Here is a 19,750-nt window from a genome sequence, read left to right as displayed (position 1 = left end):
AGACAAACTTCTTTTTGAGATGATTTGTGTATTTAGTCTTATTACAAACCCTTCCTCACCAAGGTCGCAAGTGCATTCTCCTACCTTACATCTCTTTTTTTCTCCTATTACCTTGATGGATCCACCATTCACATTTAGGTCTGAGTCCAGCTGGAGTTTGTTTTTGTGTGTAGGGTGGGTTTGCATCACTTGCTTGCCTTTCTCCACATGGTAAGCTAGTTTCCCATCATCTAGTCAGGAATTGAACTTTTCCCCACTGATCTGTGTTGCAGCCCCAATCACACACCAATTCCCAAATACACACGTTTCTGCTTCTGGACCTTCTGTCCCACTCCAGGGTCTTATCTGCCCATTCCTCTACCCACTCCTCCACAGTTTCAATCTTCAGACTTTGTTTTATGACCCATTTCCTGATATGGAGAGCCACTGATGTTTTTCTCTGCTTACATTTGTTTTGTGCAATGGTGACAAGACTGTACGAACAGTCTGGAATCCTGGTTTTCTTACTTAATATTGTAACTTTGTCATTGCCCCCATGTAATGTTAACACTTTATAAATAACACTTCCTGGAAATGTTCAGTGTCCTGTGTTGGGGATAAAACTTTTCCTCTATGGTGTTAGGCTGTACAGGTCAGGGCCTGTGAATTAACTAACAAAAGACAGATCAGTAGGAGAAAAGATAAGAGTTTACTCATATGCATACAGAAGTACAAAGAAGAACGGGCTCCCTGAACAGTTAACACAGGAATTGACACACCAACTTAGTAAGGAAAAGGAGGGGAGAAAAGAGTTTCTAAGGAAAAAAAGGACTTTTAGGAAACACGTAAGCTTTCAGGGAAAAAATGGAAAGCATGAGAGTTTGTGTTGTTTGTTCTCAACTGGGTGCAAGAGGACAGTCTCCTTTCTAGCTGCTACCCTCCCCCATGCCCCGGGGCCACAGGATTTATGGCAACTATATTTTGGGAACATGCTGCTAAAAAGTTGTAAAAGAAGTTTAAGCTGCTCTTTGTTCGGATTTTCTTTTCTGCTTATAATAATCTTCATGACATTCTGATCAATAAAACTCTATCTCTAACAATTCACTGAATCCCAAAAATGGAATAACTCTTGAGGCCCAGTACAAGGTGAAGGTGGGCCCAGGGGCTGCGGAAAGTCCCCATGACAAAGAGCCTCCAGCCCTGGCCAAGGAGACAGACAGGCCTTTGTAAGGGAGTAAGAACCATCTTCCCTCCACCCTGCTGACTTCATAGCTGAGAACCTTGTAATAAAAGGTAGATTAACAAGGGGAAAACAAAAGCTTAGCAACATGTTTATATCATGTATACAAGGGAAACACACAGGGAAAAATTAGTAACTCTCGGAGGTAGCTTAGAAATCAGAATTAAACACTTCCTGAAAGGGTAGGAGGAAGTCCACCTGCCAGAGGAGAGTAAATGATTTTTAGGAAAGATGAGTGTGTCCTTAGAAGAAGAGATGGGAAGTATGATAGCTTGTGACAGAGTCTGTCTGAGTACGGGGTCCTCTCCTGTGATAAGTCTATCTTCCCAGGTTGATGAGGCTCCCCTAGAGAGGATTTATGGCAATCACATTCCTTCTGGACAATCTGTTTTCAGGCATAGAAGGGGCATACAGAGAAAGCCTCTCCCTTCATTTGCTGTTTTTCAAGTGCCTAATGCTCAAAATAATCAATATACCCAAAGGGCATATTTTGGGGTACCATGTCCTGAACTTCTACAGTCATGTTTTAGGGTGGCATATTCTGCTATCCCTCACTGGCTACTTGGTAATATCTGCACCCAGACTTGGTTTCCACAGTGTCACCTTCAGCCACTCTCTCCAAAACAGAACCCACTGTTCCCAGGGGCTGGTGACCATCCATTTACAAGGGAGAAGAGGGGATCCTTGTTTTTTGAGAGGCTCCTTCTTATAAATACCCACCAGTTGGCAGCCCTGAGCAGAATCAGGAGACAAATCATTGAAACCCTTGATGCTCTGCAGATGGTCCCATAGAACTGGCTTGGTGAGGAGGTTTGTGTGCTCATATCCATCCACCAAGCAGCACAGCCCAGCCAGTAGGTGGACCAGGCACTGGGGACCCAGGCAGCTTCACGGCAAGCTGCCAGGGGATCTTCCACCATTTTTGTTGAAGTGGTATGGAAAAGACCGTTAGGAGGCCCCTGGAAGTTGCATTTAGGGATTTAGGGTTAAAGGACTAAGTGCTGGAGCACAGCTGGGTGGGGAGCCTCAAGAATGTGAGTGAATGACCCACAGAGCTATCAAGAAAGGAAGGTAAGGGTTGGTTTCTGTCATTTCCTAATGATCAACAAGAAGAAGCTAAAATTCCATATCAACGCTAAGAAGACAAAGATCACAGTTTTGTTTTCCAAATGGCTCAGCAAGATGTCCCAGATAGGCTTAATCTATTTCCACTGAATTAAGCCACAATGAGGATCAGAACCAAACCATCCTCTTGCCTTGTTGCTGTATCCCAAACTGGCTGACAAGTTCCTGATGAGCACTGAGGGATCTTTGTAAGTGATGAATTACTAAATTCTGCTCCTGAAACCAATACTATAGTATATGTTAACTATCTAGAGTTTAAATAAAAATCTGCAACAAAAAAGAAGAAGAAAAAGAAAGCTCCTTGGCAGATGTAGCAGCTCAGCCTGGAAGAGTCAAGAATCTGGTTTCTTCTTGAGGTTCCCTTCACAGGACAAATCGAGAAATCACCCATTTTCTTCATAAATTTTTATCAAAGGAATGCATGATGTAAAAAATAACTCAGGGGTGTCCTGTTCAGTGTTCAACTCTTGGTTTCAGCTTTGGTCATGATCCTGGGGTCCTGGGATCGAATACCGTGTCAGGCTCCTGGCTCAGTGGGGAGTCTGCCTGGGATTCTCTTCCCCTCCCTGCACCCCTCCCACTGCTCACATTCTCTCTCACTCTCTAAAATAAATACATCTTAAAAAAAAAAAAATTTCAGATAGCACCCAACAGTATACAATGAGAAGTAAGTCTCCCCTTCCTTAATTCTCCCCCTTGCCCCAGTCTTGATTCCCAGACTCAGTCTTATTAAAAATTTCTTTTATATCTGGGCATAAATCTTTTTGTTCATACACTGGTACACATTGACATATGTATGTATTCATTCACTTTTTGCCTTAAATGTACCAAGACATACTCCACATTCAGTTCCCAGCTTACTTTTTTCACTTAATAATAAAATCTGCAGAGCATTCTGTCCATATCAGCACCTCCAAGTCCCCCCATTCCTCCCCAAGAGCTAGAGAAGGGCTCCACAGAACAGACCCACTGTAATTCGTGTACCATTCCTTTATGGATGGGCCTCTAGGTTACTTCCAGCTTTTATTTTAATGAACAACGCTGCAATGAATGGCCTTGCACTCCTTAAAGATTCAATTCAATTCCATTTGCATAGCCCAAGACCCCTAGTTGAAAATATTAACGAAGGGAACTTCATGCAATTAAGCAGAAGGAAGGTGGCCGCCAGTGCACGTGACTACCCATTTGCTCATCAAATCCCAGATATACACATTTAAGCCATAAGTTTTATTTTTATTTTATTTTTTTAAGATTTTTATTTATTTATATGACAGAGAGAGATCATAAGCAGGCAGAGTGGCAGGCAGAGAGAGAGGAAGGAAAGCAGGCTCCCCGCTGAGCAGAGAGCCTGATGTGGGGCTCGATCCCAGGACCCGAGATCATGACCTGAGCTGAAGGCAGAGGCTTTAACCCACTGAGCCACCCAGGAGCCCCTAAGCCGTAAGTTTTAAAAAGAAACGGCCAAAAGCCACATTCAAGTCATTTTTTTTTTTAAGATTTTATTTATTTATTTCACAGAAAGAGATCACAAGTAGGCAGAGAGGCAGGCAGAGAGAGAGATAGAGGAGGAAGCAGATTCTCCGCTGAGCAGAGAGCCCGATGCGGGACTCGATCCCAGGATCCTGGGATCATGACCTGAGCCGAAGGCAGAGGCTTTAACCCACTGAGCCACCCAGGTGCCCATCAAGTCATTTTTAATATTTTTTAAAGGCTTTTTTTTCCCTCCAGCCTTTGGATTATTTTAGTGTTTGGATTTTAGGCTGTATAATGGTAAAAAGTCATGGTTCTTTTCTTTCTCCCTTAAGGTTGCCCACCTGGAGCCCTGTAAATGACACTGACAAAAGTCAGGTTGACAAGAGAAAAACAAACAGAAGTTTTACAAACGTGTATCCCACAAACAGATGAGTGAAGTCAGAAATGAGTCATTCAAAGGGGTGGGTAGGAGCTGGGCTGCGACAGGATCTTAACAAAGAGGACGACATTTTTAGAGAAGTGACAGAGCAAAGGAAAAGGACTTTGAGCTTCTATGGACATTAAATCCCAGGAAGGTAAATTGATGGGGGCACGAATGCTGGAGGAGGGCTAGTTTCAGGAAGCTGTGTTACACAGATTCTTCTGGTGCTGTCTCTGGGCTGATGAGTGTCTAGGGCTGACTCCTGGGATGAACTTCTGCCCTTCTTGATAGAGAGAGGAAAGGGTAAACCCTTTACAAGTATGTCCTCCTTCCAGTCAAAGAGAGGGACATCTTCTCACCAAAGCTGCGCATTTGGAGGTGGCATTTTCTACTGCCCCTCAAGCCCGTGAATTTTAAGCAGCTGACAAATGCCAGTGCAGCTCCTGGATCCAAGGCAGAGTTCCATTTAATACCAATCAAGAAAATTGAGAGAACTGTATTTGATTGCAAAGTAGGAAAAAAAATCTCTCTCATTCAGAAACCTCATTTGGCACTGGTAAACTAAGTGTCTCCTTTCCCATTTACAAACTATGTGATCAGTAGCTACTGTTAAGTGTTACGTACTTAAACACAGTGCAGGGATAGGAAACTCTGCAATAAACACTCTTTGAAATCCTAGAGGTTTCCTTTCAAAACATGTACCACCTGAGCACATGGAGGAAATGCACTTTTCCATCAGCTGTCAGTGAAACAAACCCAGTTGCGTTCAAGCACATGCACACCTTTGCTGCCTGCAAGACATCTAGAGGATTTCGGGAGCACAGGCTCTGGTCATAGGAGGAGCAGGAGGGCATCAGACTCAGGAAAACTAAGAAAGCTCAAGTTGTACACCTAGTCCTAAAATTACAGGGATGTAAGAATGAGGCTAAAATTTTCTCAATACTATCAATTGCCCAACAGAAAAAGCTCCCCAAACACTTGGCAGCAAAATTATCTTTCATTTTATTATGATCACTTTGTCCCTCATACGTCCAGTGTGGGGTTAATAATAATGGCCTGGTTTTCTGGGCTCCAGAGCAGCCTTGCTAATTACGGATGGATCAACACTGAAAATTAAGAAGGATCACAGTGAAATGCTAAACACGACTTCTCTCTCTCTTTCTCTCTCTCTCTGTCTCACATACACACATATATCCTGGGAATACAACACATTCCACATTTACTAATGATACAATCGCTTGGAAGCCAGGGTTCAGAGCTCGAGTTTCCATTCTTGGGAACAGCAGCATGAACCTGTTGGCCTTTTGCATAAGGAAGACCAAGGCTTTGCCTGTTGAGTTAATAGGTCTCTCCAGCTTCTCCTCCACAGTCTTTGAAAACAGTGGCCCAAGAACCTTTCTGATGACAATTTCTCTTCCCTGGTGATTATTAATTTTGCTAAAAGTTCATACTCCAAAGAATTCACCAAAAACCTTTCCACCACACACATATATACTTAAAATGGATATTTTAACATAAACACGGAGATGAGTTCCAGGAAATGTATAGGAAAAGGAAAAACATTTTAATCTGGCTGACAAAATTAGGTGCGAGAGTTTACTTCCTTAAGCAATAACTCCTCTAAGATTACAAATTCAGAAACCAGACTTCAAACACAAAGTTGGGTCTTTTCTTCTTCTATAGCAAATAGTTGCGGCATGTTCTAAGGACAGTCAGGTTTTTGGACATTGCTCAAGGGAACCAAATAGCCTGGAAGACTTGTGGTCACATTCTCCCAGGACATGGCATCTGTCAACAGATGATATGACATCCTAAAAGAAGATTCTTAGGGGCAGTGCTAGGATGGGGCCTTGACAGGTGCAACTCCAGTGCTACTTATCTTCCTCAATTACAAAGCCAGGTGCTTATAACCCCTTAATGAAGCCATTTCTGTTTCTCCTTTCTACAGAGCATTTTCTTTATTTTTATTTAAATTTTAGGTGGTGACTATACAGTGCAATACTGGCTTTTGGAGTAGAAATCAGTGGTTCATCACTTATATACAACACCCAGTGCTCATCACAACATTAGCCTTCTTAATGCCCATCCCCCAACTAGCCCACCCCGCCTCCAACTTCCCTCCAGCAACCCTCAGTTTGTTCTCTATCGTTAAGAGTCTCTTATGGCTTGTTTCTCTCTCTCCTTTTTTCTTTCCCTCTTTCCATATGTTCACCCGTTTTCTTTCTTAAATCCCACATATGAATGAGATCATATAGTATTTGTCTTTCTCTGACTGACTTATTTGGCTTAGCATAATACACTGTAGCTCCACTCATGTCTTGCAAATGGCAAGATTCCACTCTTTTGATGGCTGAGTCATATTCCATTGTGTGACTTTCCATTACATATATTTTTATATACTTATATATATGTGTGTGTATATATATATTTTCCAAGATGTGGCCTATGTATGTGTGTGTGTGTGTGTGTGTGTGTATGTATGTATGTGTGTATATAATATATTGCTGCTATAAACATCATGGTGCATGTATCCCTTCCAATCTGTATTATTTTCTTTTTTTTTTATTATGTTATGTTAGTCCCCATACAGTACTTCATTAGTTTTTGATGGAGTCATCTGAAAGAGCACATGCACCCCAATGTTCATAGCAGCAATGTCCACAATAGCCAAACTGTGAAAGGAGCCAAGATACCCTTCAAAGGTTGAATGGATAAAGAAGATTTGGTCCATATATACAATGGAATATTACTCAGCCATCAGAAAGGAGGAATATCCACCATTTGCATCAACATGGATGGAACTGGAAGGGATTACGCTGTGCGTGATGAGTCAAGCAGAGAAAGACAATTATCATATGGTTTCACTCATATGTGGAACATAAGTTATAGCATGGAGGATATTCGAATCTGTATTTTTCAAAAGAGCATCTAAGTTGAGATTTAACAAGATTGTTATTCCCATTTTACAGATGAGTAAACAACTAAGAGTAGTTAAGTGATTTATCAACAAAGGGCAGTCTTCCTGCTTTGTGCCAGGCACTATACTAGGTTCTAAGACTATAAGTGTGGATAAGACCCAGACTTTGTTCCCACTGCAAAAGGACAGCCTGGAGTAGTTAAGGGATAATCACAGCGTGGTAGAATAGGAGCAGAGTGTTGTGAGAACACACACGCAAAGTGCAGAGAATGGCTTTGTAATGTGAGACAAGGCTTCCCAGGAAGTTTGGCAAATGGAGACAAAAAAGAAAAGCATAAAGGCAGAGGAATGAGTGTGTGCAAAGGCATGGAAGGCCTAGTATACTGCTTGGTGGACTGGTGTAGCTAGAGGAGAGTGGAATTACAGAATGGGTATAATGTTAGTGAGGTATGTTGAGGTCTGATAATAAAAATGCTGGGATTTTATCCTGTAGCTTTTTAGCCAAGGGTATGGCTGGCATTTGGGTAGAAGGAACTACCAGTAAATAGACCAATCAGGAAGCTAGTGCAAAAGTCCAGACACTAAATTACAAGAACTTGAATGAAGATCATGACAATGGATATAAGGAAATGACTATGGGGGTCAGACACAGATACTCTGGATCATAATCCATAGATTCTGGTAAGTGATTGGTAAAGACAAAGATGAACCCAGGGTTTCTAGCTCAGGAAATTGAGTGGATGGAGACTGTACTTCCTGAAGCAGAAAGCAGAAAATCAATTTTGCTTGTTACAAGGAAGACCTGTATGTTCAGTTTGGGACATGGAGAGTTTGAAATATCTGCAAAACTTACCAGAGTAGATGACACCTGGCAGTTGAATATGTAAATCAGCTCCTTCAAATATAGGTTGGGGCTGCAGGTAAAAACCTAGGAATCATCAGAAGTGACAGCAACATCTGTGGAGATAAATGGAATCACATCAAAGCCTCAGTCTTCTTTTCTCATATTTACAAAATAGATATAGGTCCTACTTCCGAGTGCAATTCAGTCATTCATTGGATAAATCAGTTTAAAGCCAAAAAAAAAAAAACCAAAAACTGGAATCTGATTTTCCTGATTAGATTTGAACTTATTTAAATGCAATCACTTACTCATCTTTTTCCCATGTCTTCTGGGACGTTTAGAAAGTCACCACAGATGTCTGTGCACAAGATAATGAGCCCCATAATAGTCAGCTCTGGCTCCAAGACCACCTCAAGAGCCAAGTATCCCCCCGTCGCTGCTCCTAGATCAATTCCCTGGTAGCCAGACACCAGCCCTTTCTTGCTCCTCAAGTTCCTATAAATAAAATTTTCAAATTGGACATATGTATTAAGTCATTTTATACAGCATTTATTAATTCCAATAATGCAGCATGCCCTAAGCTGAAATATACAAATGACTGAAGTTGGCATGTTAAATATGAAACTGTCAAAACTAAAGAGTACTTGGTCAGGGCTGTTGGGCCCCAAGAAGAAAATGCAGCAGGGGCCCAAGTGTGAGGCAGTGGAGCTCCCCAGGGATATCAGGAAAACCACTCAGCGATCCCTGAGAGCCAATCTCGAGAGGGGGATAGGGAATCTCAGAGGAATCAAAGAGGAGCCCAGTCCAGATGTGGGAACACAAGGCACAGAGGCACCAAAGTGAAAAGAATGAAGTATGAGCCTCCACATGGAGAAGTCATAAGTACTAACTTAGCTAACTTGGTTTTTAGTTTTTGTTTCATAATTAGCAGGGCTCTGCAGTTTTTTAAATTGCTACTTTGCCATCTAATTACTAGCCTCTCTTAATCAATAGCATTTTCAGCAATCACAAGCAAATTTTTAAAAATTACTTCTATACATACGCTGTGCTCTAATTACTCTTCAAAACGAGCCTCATGAACGTGTACTATTCTGAATCCAGAATAATAATCAGGTGAGTTATGACATAAGCTTCTGGAAGGTATGTTAATCTGATGATGCCACTTAGAAATTTGTGTTTCTCTGATATGTCTCCAAAATATCCAGTTAGTACAAATAAGATGCACAGGTCATGTTTGCTCTGAACTTCTTTTTGGATCTTCTTTTAATCTGATACTAAACATAGAAACAAAGCCATGAGCTATCAAGTACAGGGGACTGCAGCCCTAGCCAAGACAGCACCAGGCTTGGATACCCCAGATCCCTCTCCAACACTGAGGTTTAGGGACTTGTTTAAACACTGTAACACACTCAAACTTTCTTTTTTTTTTCCCCAACTAAGGATTTTATTTATTTATTTTTAGAGAGAGAGACAGAGAGAGCACTCACAAGCTGGGGGACACACAGAGGGAAAGAGAGAATCCCAAGCAAACTCCATGCTGAGCATGGAGCCCAATGTGGGGCTCGATCTCATGACCCTGAGATCATGACCAGAGCCACCCATGTGGCCCTCAACATTTTTTTTCTGATTATACTGGTAATACAAAATTAACATAAAAATGAATTTGTGCATAAAAAGAACAGAAGTCATCCATAATCCCACCAGATAGTAACATGTTAGAGAATTTCCTTCCAGTGTTGGATGTCCCAAACATGCCACATAGTATCACCCTCATTTTCTCTCTGTCCCTTAAGTCCTATTGGCATTAAAATTTGAATGTTTCCCCAGCCCATTTCCACCCTTGTACCTTTACCACCTCCACCTGACCAGCTCTAACCGTGACCCTACCTCCAGGCCCTAATATGCCCCAACACTGACGCTGTCCTTCACACAGGGCCTGAAGGATCCCACCCAGGTGCAAACCGGACCATGCCATTCTCCCACTTAAAAAAGTGTCCATGGCTGCCCCACTGCCTATGGAGGAAAGTCCAAACTCCTTATCAGGGGATACAAAACCCATCATGCCCCAGCTCCGGTTTCCTCCTCCAGATTCATGTTTCTGCCACCCTCTACCCCTACTTGAATAGCTCCCTGGATGTTTGTATAGCCGGGCTTGTTTCTCCTTGCCTCTCTTTTCCAACAAGGAATGCCCTTTCTCCACCTGCTGAACTGAGTAACTCTAATTTATCCTCTAAGATTCAGGTATGACTGCCTTCCTCCAGGGCAACTTCCCTCAACACCCAGACAGAGCTAACAGCCAGTCTCTGACGTTGACGTCCCAAAAGCAGTGAACCTGCATCTGTCCCTTTGTCCATCCGTCACTGCCACAAGATTGTTGTGTAACAAACCACCCAAACCTCAGTGGTCTTCATGTCCATGTTTACTGTCCTATTTATAGGTCTGAGGATAAGCAGAGGAGGCTGCTCTCCATATCTCATTCTGGGGCCCAGGGAAGATAGGGAGTGGCACATTCTTTTCTCGGTGTAAGTCACATCTGCCACAGGGCCAAGGGAAAATATGTGATGCCTCTTAAGACCTAGGTTTGGAGGTCACACACTGTGGGTCCTGGGCTAAAGCAAGTCCTGTGAGGAAGAGGACATCCATGCGGGAAGAAGCACACTGGTCTCCGGCAGGTGGGGAAGGAGGGGGAAATATCTGCTAAAAGATGAGCTTATCTCACACCATGCTCGGCTCAAATACCGTGACAATCCTTCGAGTTGCTCTGCGGCAACACCTCAGTCACCTTATCTCTCCTCTGTTTGTTTGTCTGGTTTTTCTTTCTTCATAGGCAACACCTCAATAAACCCTCTTGGCTCTCTCTTTCAAAGATATCCAGGATTCCATCAACACTTCCGGCCTGCTTGATCAAAATGGGCCAGGCCACCTTTGTCTCTCCCCTGAGCAACTACAACAGCCTCTTCAGGGGTCTTCATGCTTCTGCTCTTGCCCCTTCAAATGCACCCCACCCCAGCAGCCAAAGTGATGCTCTCCTAGCATTCCTTAGATCACAAAAACTGCTTCTTGAAATCCTCCAGTGACTCCCCACCTCACCAGAGTACAAGCCACAATCCTGATCAGTGCAGTCAGGCCTTCGGCCATACACGCCCTGCTGTTCCTCTGGCTTCATCTCTACCTATTGTTCTGCTCAACCACTTTGCCCCAGGAACTGGCCTCAACCAGCTATGCCTCAAAAACACCAGATGCCCCCCTCTTCTGCCTCTGCACTCTCCTTCTTTGCACTGGTGAGCCCCTGTCCAGAACACTTTCCTTGTGTATCCACATAGCTCCCTCCTTCACCAACTTCAACTGTCTATCCCAGATGGCCTCCTCGGGATTCCCCGAGGAGGCGATTTTGCATAAGCCTCACACCATCTGTATAAAATAACAATCTACAGCCCCTCTGCCCCCCGTAAAACATCAGGTCCTCAGGGGCAGGGCCTCTGCTTTGCTTAGAGCTGTATCTCAACGATCTAGACCCATGTCTGGCACAGCGGGTACTCAGTGAAAAGTTGTGGTGTGAAAGACTAGTACTGCAGCCTAATACTGAAATGACTGGGCTATGTGTTGTCCCTCCTACGGGTGGGCAGCCATTGCAACTCACTCCTTCTTGCATCTCCCGGGCTGGGGCCAGCTTCTAGAACAGAGAAGGCACATGCTGAACTGGGTAGAACATCTTTGTGAGGATGAATCATTGCAAAGCACTCAAGCTTACAAGCTAATAGACTCATAGTGCTTCTACTGCTTACCAGCTGCATTTATTTGTAAGGAAGTATTTTCCCGGGAATTACTGTGAGATCAGATGCACAGAAGCTCAGGTCTAGTTTGCACAAAGAGGTGAGCTCCTCACCACACTTCACTGCAGGGCCTTCACTGTCTCCCTTTTCCTCTGCTCTGCAGCTCCATGAAGGCAGCAACCAAGCCTGCCTCGCTCTTCAAGCATCTCTGGGGCCCTAGCACAGTTGTCTGCATGCAGGAGATCTCTGTTCATTTTTGTGGCATAAACGAATAAATGAATGACTCTACAAGTTCTCCCAGGAGCCAATCCACAAAGCAAAGCGACTCAGGTGCTCTTGTGGCTAAAAGCTTTGCAAGGATCCGGGAACAGGAAGTTGTGAATTCAGCATCACTCCACAACGATACTGTACGCTTCGGCTCCAACAAGGCAAACAGACCCCAAAAATAAGCTCACCTCCATGAGTCGCAGTGTGCGGCCCCCTCTGGAATCCATCTAGCACAAGCGATGCCGCCCCACCCTGCTGCGCTATTTCCCTGCTGATCTGAGGACTGAACAATGAGGTCCCCCAGCCGCTGCAGGGGGGAAACTTTGCAAACCCTCAGCTTCCCACCCATTCCCAGATCTTCTCACCAGGTCCACAGTGATCCTGGATGGGGCAGGGGACATGTTACAAAACAGGAGAGGACAACATCCTACTGACAGTCCTAACACCAAAAAGATCGGGGAGAGGGAGGGGTGCTGTAGCTAGACGAGCACTCTGATGAGAGGCTGAGGGCCTTGGGAGCAACAGGAATTAGTGAGGACTACCACCCTGACTTCCTGTTTGCCAACGCACCTTCTGGTAACTTGCAGGCCAAACTCAGCTCCCTGACCTTCCCCGGATGTGCTCACGTGGGATAATGCCTTACTCAGTTTCAGCACCTCTGCTTCGCACCTCTGCTTTTTCCCCAGCAGGCCCTCATCTCTTTTTTCTCTTCACCAGGAAGGACCTTGAACCCACCCCTTCAGGGTGGTGCTCAGGGTTTTAGCGCTCGTGTCAGGGAAGTTAATATTTTTATCAGATTGATTCTTCCCAGGATGAGCATTATGGAATCTGGGGTCAGCCACATCCAGGTCCAAATCCCAGGTGCCAGAGAAGTCTCTGGGCCTCAGCTCCCCTATCAAAGAAGACTGATGACAGCGTCTACTTCCTAGGTTTGTCATGAGAAGTCAGTGAGCTAAATAACATAAAGCATTCAGCCTGAGGCCTGGTACACAGTAAGCATTCAATAAATAATGACTAACAGTAATAACTGTAACTGCCATATGCTTTATTACTGTCTCCCACTCTATTACACACAAAGACCAACCAATCAGGTTTTGGCCAACACCATGTGGGAAGGGCAAGAAGGCAGGGGAAAGGTGGGGCTGCTTCTGTATAAATGAACCCCCAGGGTCCCTCTTCCTCTTTCAACTCACACACCCCAACTACTGTCCTGATTCATAGCTTGGAGCAACCCCCCCTACCATGAAGCACTGATTGGATAGATGATGGAGTGATGATGAGTGTGTGCGGGGGCAGGGGAAGGAAAGCGGTGGGGGGGGGGGGAGGGACAGGAAGGGAGGGAGGGGAATGAGGAGGGAGGAGGCCAGATGGCTGTGAGGTGTGAGGATGGAAAAACACTCACACAGGGAGACCTGCTTTCCCATCTCAGCTCCCTGTGGTTCCAGTATAAAAAGCAGAAAGCAGAGAAAAGGCTCTTCTGGGAGTTCCCCAAGACAGAACCAAGAGCATCTTTAATCTGTGTAATAAGGCTGTGCGGAGAGTGTACATGAATTCCTCTTTGATACCTAAACATGTTCATGCTTATTTAATAGTGTGAAGTTTGGGGTGCCTGGGTGGCTCAGTGGGTTAAGCCTCTGCCTTTGGCTCAGGTCATGATACCAGGGTCCTGGGATTGAGGCCTGCATTAAGCTCTCTGCTTAGCAGGAAGCCTGCTTCCTCCTCTCTCTCTGCCTGCCTCTCTGCCTACTTGTGATCTCTCTCTGTCAAATAAATAAATAAAATCCTTTAAAAAAAAATAATAATGTGAAGTTACAGAAAACAGTGGATAATGTGCATAACCTATGCACACGGCCATGTGATGGTTACAGGAGTTAATCCCCATCACAGTCCACACATCAGTGAAGGTTCTCCCCCTCCAGGCCTCTGCACTTGCCAGTCGCTCCCCCTGGAGTGTCCATTCCCTGTTACCTCTCCTCCCCCACCCGCCTTGCAGTTGGAAGCTTCACTCAGCCTCAGGTGTCAGTTTACACTCTGCCTCTTCTTCAGAGTCCTCCTCGTCTGCAGCAAGGCACTTAGACCACCTTGTGGTCCACGCCTGCTTACGTGTCATTCCTCAAAGGCAAGGACTGGGTTCCATTTAGCTATGTATCCGCATTACCTGGCACACAGTGGGTGTTCAAACAGACTTGCTCAAATAGTGGATCAAATCCTGGAATTACTCAGCAGCCACTCCTCTTCTTAGGCAAGTCTCTGAATCCATCAGAGGGGACTTGTTATAAAGCCAACAAGCAGAGCTACCCATGACTTCTGGGACTTCACAATGTCACAGTGATGGGTTACGGAGCCCCTTACAATGTCAGAACCTGCCAATTAAGTAACCTAAAAATCGGGCTGGAAACCAAAGTAGCAACAGAGGTACTGCCAGCAGTGCCTGGCTCAGAAAGGGGGTATGGTCACTGGAGGATTCAGGCTCAGCCCCCACTGTAAATTATCAAGGACTCTGCTCCAGCCCTGTGCTCCAAGCCTCTGTCCTACTGCCTGCACCTCCCACCTGAGGACTGACACAGGGTGAACCTGGGGCATTGAATCCAATGAAGGGTGTGTCTGCTTTATTCGAAAAGGAACCTGAAGATCAACACCCCAAAGGAGACAAATTTTTCATGCTCACTGCCAACTTATAAGGCGCAGGTATCGTAATACTGGCTAATACTTGTCACACATTGTGTTAAGCAACTTACATAAATTACCTTATTCAGCAAAAAGTAAAGAGCATCATCATCTCCATTATACCAAATAAACTAGAGCACACAGAGATTGAGAATACACTCAAAATCACGCAGACAGGACCCGGCAGAGGTGGGAGCAGAACGCAGACGCTCTGATTCAGAAGCACAAGTACTGACTACCCAGGCAGTCTCCTTATGCAAATACTGATCAGACCTGTGCTGACAATTCTGAGATCACCAATGGCTCAGATATAAACCATCTTTCTCACAGTCTGAAACACTTAGCACATGAGACCCCACTGGGAAATGCAGGGATTAAGTCTGGGATAGATAAAGGAAGGCCTCCTGCAAAGGCAAATGACAAATCCAAGGAGACAGTGGGTGACCAGTGGGAGAATGACAGGATGGGGCCTTTGAGCAGTCCCTGGGGTAGAGAGACAGCCCCTCCCCACCCCATCCCACCCTCAGAGCACAACCCTGGATGTGAGGATCTAGGGGCTGTCTAAGTGCTCCTGGGACAGTCAAGGCAAGGAAGGCTGGCTATCTGACTCATGTATGAAAATTAAACTACCTTCCTTGGCTCTGCATTCCTAAATGGAGATTAAATGCTGAAGAATATTGGTCTTTTATGATCCTTTGGAGCATGGGCTTATTGATATGGTGAAGGTTAATGAAACAATTAAGTGCACGCATGAAAGCTAAAACATGGATTGAAGCTTTTCAATTTTCATCTGTAATAATGAGCACCAGGCTCAGGTTCTTACCTCGCATTTCACATCCATTAATCATTTCAGTGATTCCAGCTACAATTAATAAGGATTCAGCCATGTGTGTTAAATCTTAACGTTCAGTTTTCTCGTCCATCAGCTGAGGGGTGGGAGGTGGAGGGAAGTGCAGGAGGGAATGCTAGAGGCAGGAGGTGGCTTTGACTTCCTTCTGGGCGAAAAGGTACTGAGTGTGACCTTCGTGCCTGGCTCCGTGCCAAGTGCTAGAGCTCCCCTCACTGAATCCTCAGCCCGTTGTAATCCTTCCTAACCTTATCACCGCCCCCAGGTCACTCCTCAGAACCTGTACTTGATTCTGGGCAAGGCTCCTTCTATCCCCCACCCCCCGCCCGACTCTTTCCTCAGACGCCATAGAACCTTCATCTCCAGACTGCACCACTTTACCCTCTGGAAGTGATAGCTCCTCCAGAACAAAACACCCCAGGTCACTGCCCCCGACCCCGCAGAGATGCATCACCATCTCACTCCTAGAAAAGATGGGCTCCCTAAGGATACACTTGCCCTGCAGCCCTTGCCAGCTCCTGCTCCCATAGTCCACACATCCCTGGCCCTGGAAAGGAGGGTGGGAGTCTCTCTCTTGCTGCTCCTTACCAGTTCCAGACCTTCCTCCTTCTCTCCTCCCTACAAACATTCACCTTTGCTTCATACTTCATCGGATTAGATCACCCATTCTCCCTCATCATTGCCGCCGGCAACAGCTTATCACTCTGTCATTTCTCCATGCTTTTAGTTCCTAGACTTCAATTCCTAGCACTTTACTATATACACAGATGATCCTTTTCAGGACCCGACTCAGTTTCTTAAACTCACCCCCTCCAGTTGTCTTATGGTAGTCAGCGTGAACCCACCTGAGCCAACCCCTATCATGACCAATGAATGCAAACTCTCCCTAGTCTTAGCATCATGTTCACACTCTGACTACTATTCACTCAAACGTCTCCATCTGCCTTTCATAGCCCAGCTCTATCTTTTGCTTCCATCATGGCCTCCAACTCAGAAACCCAGTTGTCTTTTTTTTTTTACATAACTTTATTTTTATGGCAGTTTTAGGTTCCCAGTGATACTGAGCAGACAGTATAGAGAGTTACCATATATCCCACCCTCTCACATGCATAGCATCCCCATTACCTACATGCTTCACTGGGACACTGGTTACAAAGGATGAGCCTACACTGATACATTATTATCACCCCAAGTCTGTATCTTGTATTAGGGGTCACTCTTGCTGTTGTATGTCCTAAGAGTTTGGGCCAATGTACAATGACATGTATCTACCATTATAGTATCATATAAAGTGGCTTCACTGCCCTAGAAGTCCTCTGTGCTATACCTCTGCATCCCTCCCCACCACCCCATCCCAAACCCGTGACAACCACTGATCTTTTTACTGTCTCCACAGTCTTGCCTTTTCCAGGATGTCATCTAGTTGGATTCATACAGAGTGTACCTTTTTCAGATTAGCTTTTTTCACTTAGCAACATGCAGTCGAGGTATTCTTCCATGTCTTTTCGTGACTTGAGAGCTCATTTCTTTTAAGTGTTTGATAATATTCCATTGTCTGGATGTATCACCATTTATTTATCCATTCACCCACTGAAGGGCAGCATGGATAATTCTACATTTTGGCAATTATGCATAAAGCCTCTATAAACATCCACGTACAGCTTTTTGTGCGGACAGTTTTCAGCTCCCTTGGGTAAACACCAAGGAGCACAACTGGTGGATTGTATGGGAAGATTATGTTTAGTTTTGTAAGACACTGGCAACTTCATATTTAAAGCAGATCTCTTGTAGATGACATGTAGTTGTGTCTTATTTTCCTAGCCTTTCCAAAGCCTTCCTTCTCCCCTGAAATCCCATGGACCGTCATTATAATTGCTCTCACATTCATGCCTCCAATCCTGTGCTCCTCTCCTGATCCACTGTAACATCTAATTCTGTATCTACTCCATGCGGGCACCCGGGGAGGTGAATGTGGTTAGAAAAAAATCAACCACATTAGCTGGCCTCATTTTGAATTTCTGACCATAAACCTCAAATGGACTCATTGTCCTCCAGCAATTATATCCTATCTCCTGAATCCATTCACTCTGAAATTTTCCTAAAACTTATTTCTGACCGCTTCTCCTCAAACTTCCATTGCCATTGCCTTCTCTCCTGCCATGCTTATTCTCAGCTGATAATTTTTCCTTCCTATTTCACTAAAAAGAAAAAAAAGTGAAACAACAGAAAGAAAATGTCTACAGATTCTCACCACCAATATGTCTACCTACTAGCAAACTTACCCACAAACTTGACTTTCCCTCCTACTATAAGTAAACAATATGTGATTCTATCTGAACCTATTCCTTCATTTATATATAAATATCTCATCTTCTGTCATATATGCTATTGGACTACAGGATTAATACAATGATCAAATGCAATGATCCATATAATTATCTATGGAAAAATTCCCAAAAGTATACAAAATATTATGGTTTGTCCCACCAGAAGAGGGAAGGGATAGAGGGAAGAGGGGAGAGAGGGAAGCAAGAGGGGGCAAAAAGAAAGTTTCTCTTGACCCTACTTCTCAGCTACTTTGACATTTCTCTGCCTTCCTTTGCAATAAAACTCCTCAAAAGAGCTGTCGATATTATTGGCTCAAATTCTCTCTCTTCCTACTCTTTAATCCTCACCAGTCACACCCTCTACTCTCCCAAAATTGCTCCCATCAAGGTGATCAGTGACCTCCAAGTTATTAAATCCAATGGTCAATTTTCAGTCCCCCTCTTATTTGGGAATAGTATTACCACCAGCTTTAAAGGGTGTTACCATTTAATGAAATACTGAAATGTTTAGACCACTTTTACTATAAGCTACTATTATAATTATTTCTTAATCAAATTCTGCCTAAATATCAAAGGCAGAAATTATCCCAGCGTGTACACAAATGGTGATTTATCTCCAACAGTATTTCAGCAAGAGCTTTCAATGAACATTCCTGCCCAATAACTGTGTCCCCAAAGGGAGGAGAAGGGGGAGTAGATTTGAGGCCCACACCCTTTTTAATCTAATTTCTAAGGTCTCCATTGAGGAGTAAGTGTTAATTATCCTGTACTGTGTGGGCGTCTCCACAACATCAGTCTGAGAAATTCATTTAACTTTTGACCAATCAGGGTAATGAGCTTTTCTCTCTCTCTCTCCCCATTTAAGTTTCTCAGTAGCTTGGAAAAAGTTTTAGAGTTGGGATTTTTTAACTGAAGTCAAGCAAAGAAGTCATCTGTGTGGTTGTGCAGTAGAAATTACGGTGCTGCCAAAACAATAGCTTCAGCACTAACAATTCAAGGTATGAACATACCATGTTAGATGATTTGAGTTTGTATTCTATGTATTATGTGTTACAGACTGAGTTTCATCTCAATAATAAGTGAGTTTGTGAAAACTGTGGACCAAAAGATTTGAGTTTGTATTCTATGTATTATGTGTTACAGACTGAGTTTCATCTCAATAATAAGTGAGTTTGTGAAAACTGTGGACCAAAAGAAAGGGAGGAAATTCTGGACCAGTTGAAAATCAAAGAATATCCATTAATATCCATGTTGAGGAGCATACAAAAAAGAAATGATGGATGAATACTGTAAAAACTGTTCAATACATTTACCAAGTAACAACCTCTGAGCCAGTAATCTGGGGTTGAAAGCCAGCAAAACTTTGCTGTCAACATTTTGTTCTAAAACATAATACTTTAAAAATCTTTAAACCAATGTAAAAGCAGGTAACTATTTTACTAGTCATATTAATAGACCAAGCTAAGTGTTCATTCAAGAGTAAACAATCCATATCTACAGGCAACATGCTTGTCTATGTAGAAAACTATAGAGAATCTACAAAGCTCCAGTAAGTGTAGCCAGGGCACAGGATATAAGGTCAATACAGAAAAATCAATCATATCTCTACACACAGCGATGAACAATTAGAAACTAAACATTTTTAAAAAAATATTTCCAATAGCTAAAAAAATACTTAGATAAAAGTCTTAGAAAACAAATGTGGACTCTATATGTCCAAAGCTATAAATTACTAAGGAAAGAAGTGAAGGAAGTTCTAAATAATGGAGAAACAGAACACATTCAGAGTTCAAAGGACTCAATATAGTTAAGATGTCAGTTTTCCCCAAACTGATTCATAGACTTAACACAATTCCAGCAAAAATCCCAA

The 19,750-nt window shown here is 43.7% G+C and overlaps 1 protein-coding gene and 1 long non-coding RNA gene across 2 annotated transcripts in view; one reads left to right on the top strand and one right to left on the bottom strand.

The window, feature by feature from the left end:
* Window positions 1–19,750, top strand: part of TRPC7 (transient receptor potential cation channel subfamily C member 7) — a 146,456-nt gene that overhangs the window by 20,283 nt on the left and 106,423 nt on the right. The gene's annotated exons all lie outside the window — the stretch shown is intronic.
* The window catches only part of LOC125100957 (uncharacterized), a 323,574-nt gene that overhangs the window by 274,597 nt on the left and 29,227 nt on the right, over window positions 1–19,750 (bottom strand). Inside the window, exon 2 of the long non-coding RNA XR_007127712.1 lies at window positions 8,009–8,112. This is a non-coding gene — a long non-coding RNA (uncharacterized LOC125100957). The remainder of the gene's footprint in view (window positions 1–8,008; window positions 8,113–19,750) is intronic.

The sequence above is a fragment of the Lutra lutra genome, chromosome 5, assembly GCF_902655055.1.
Source record: "Lutra lutra chromosome 5, mLutLut1.2, whole genome shotgun sequence".
NCBI lineage: Eukaryota > Metazoa > Chordata > Mammalia > Carnivora > Mustelidae > Lutra > Lutra lutra.
Note: the sequence above shows the minus strand (reverse complement) of the source record. Positions and strands in the feature narration are given on the sequence as shown.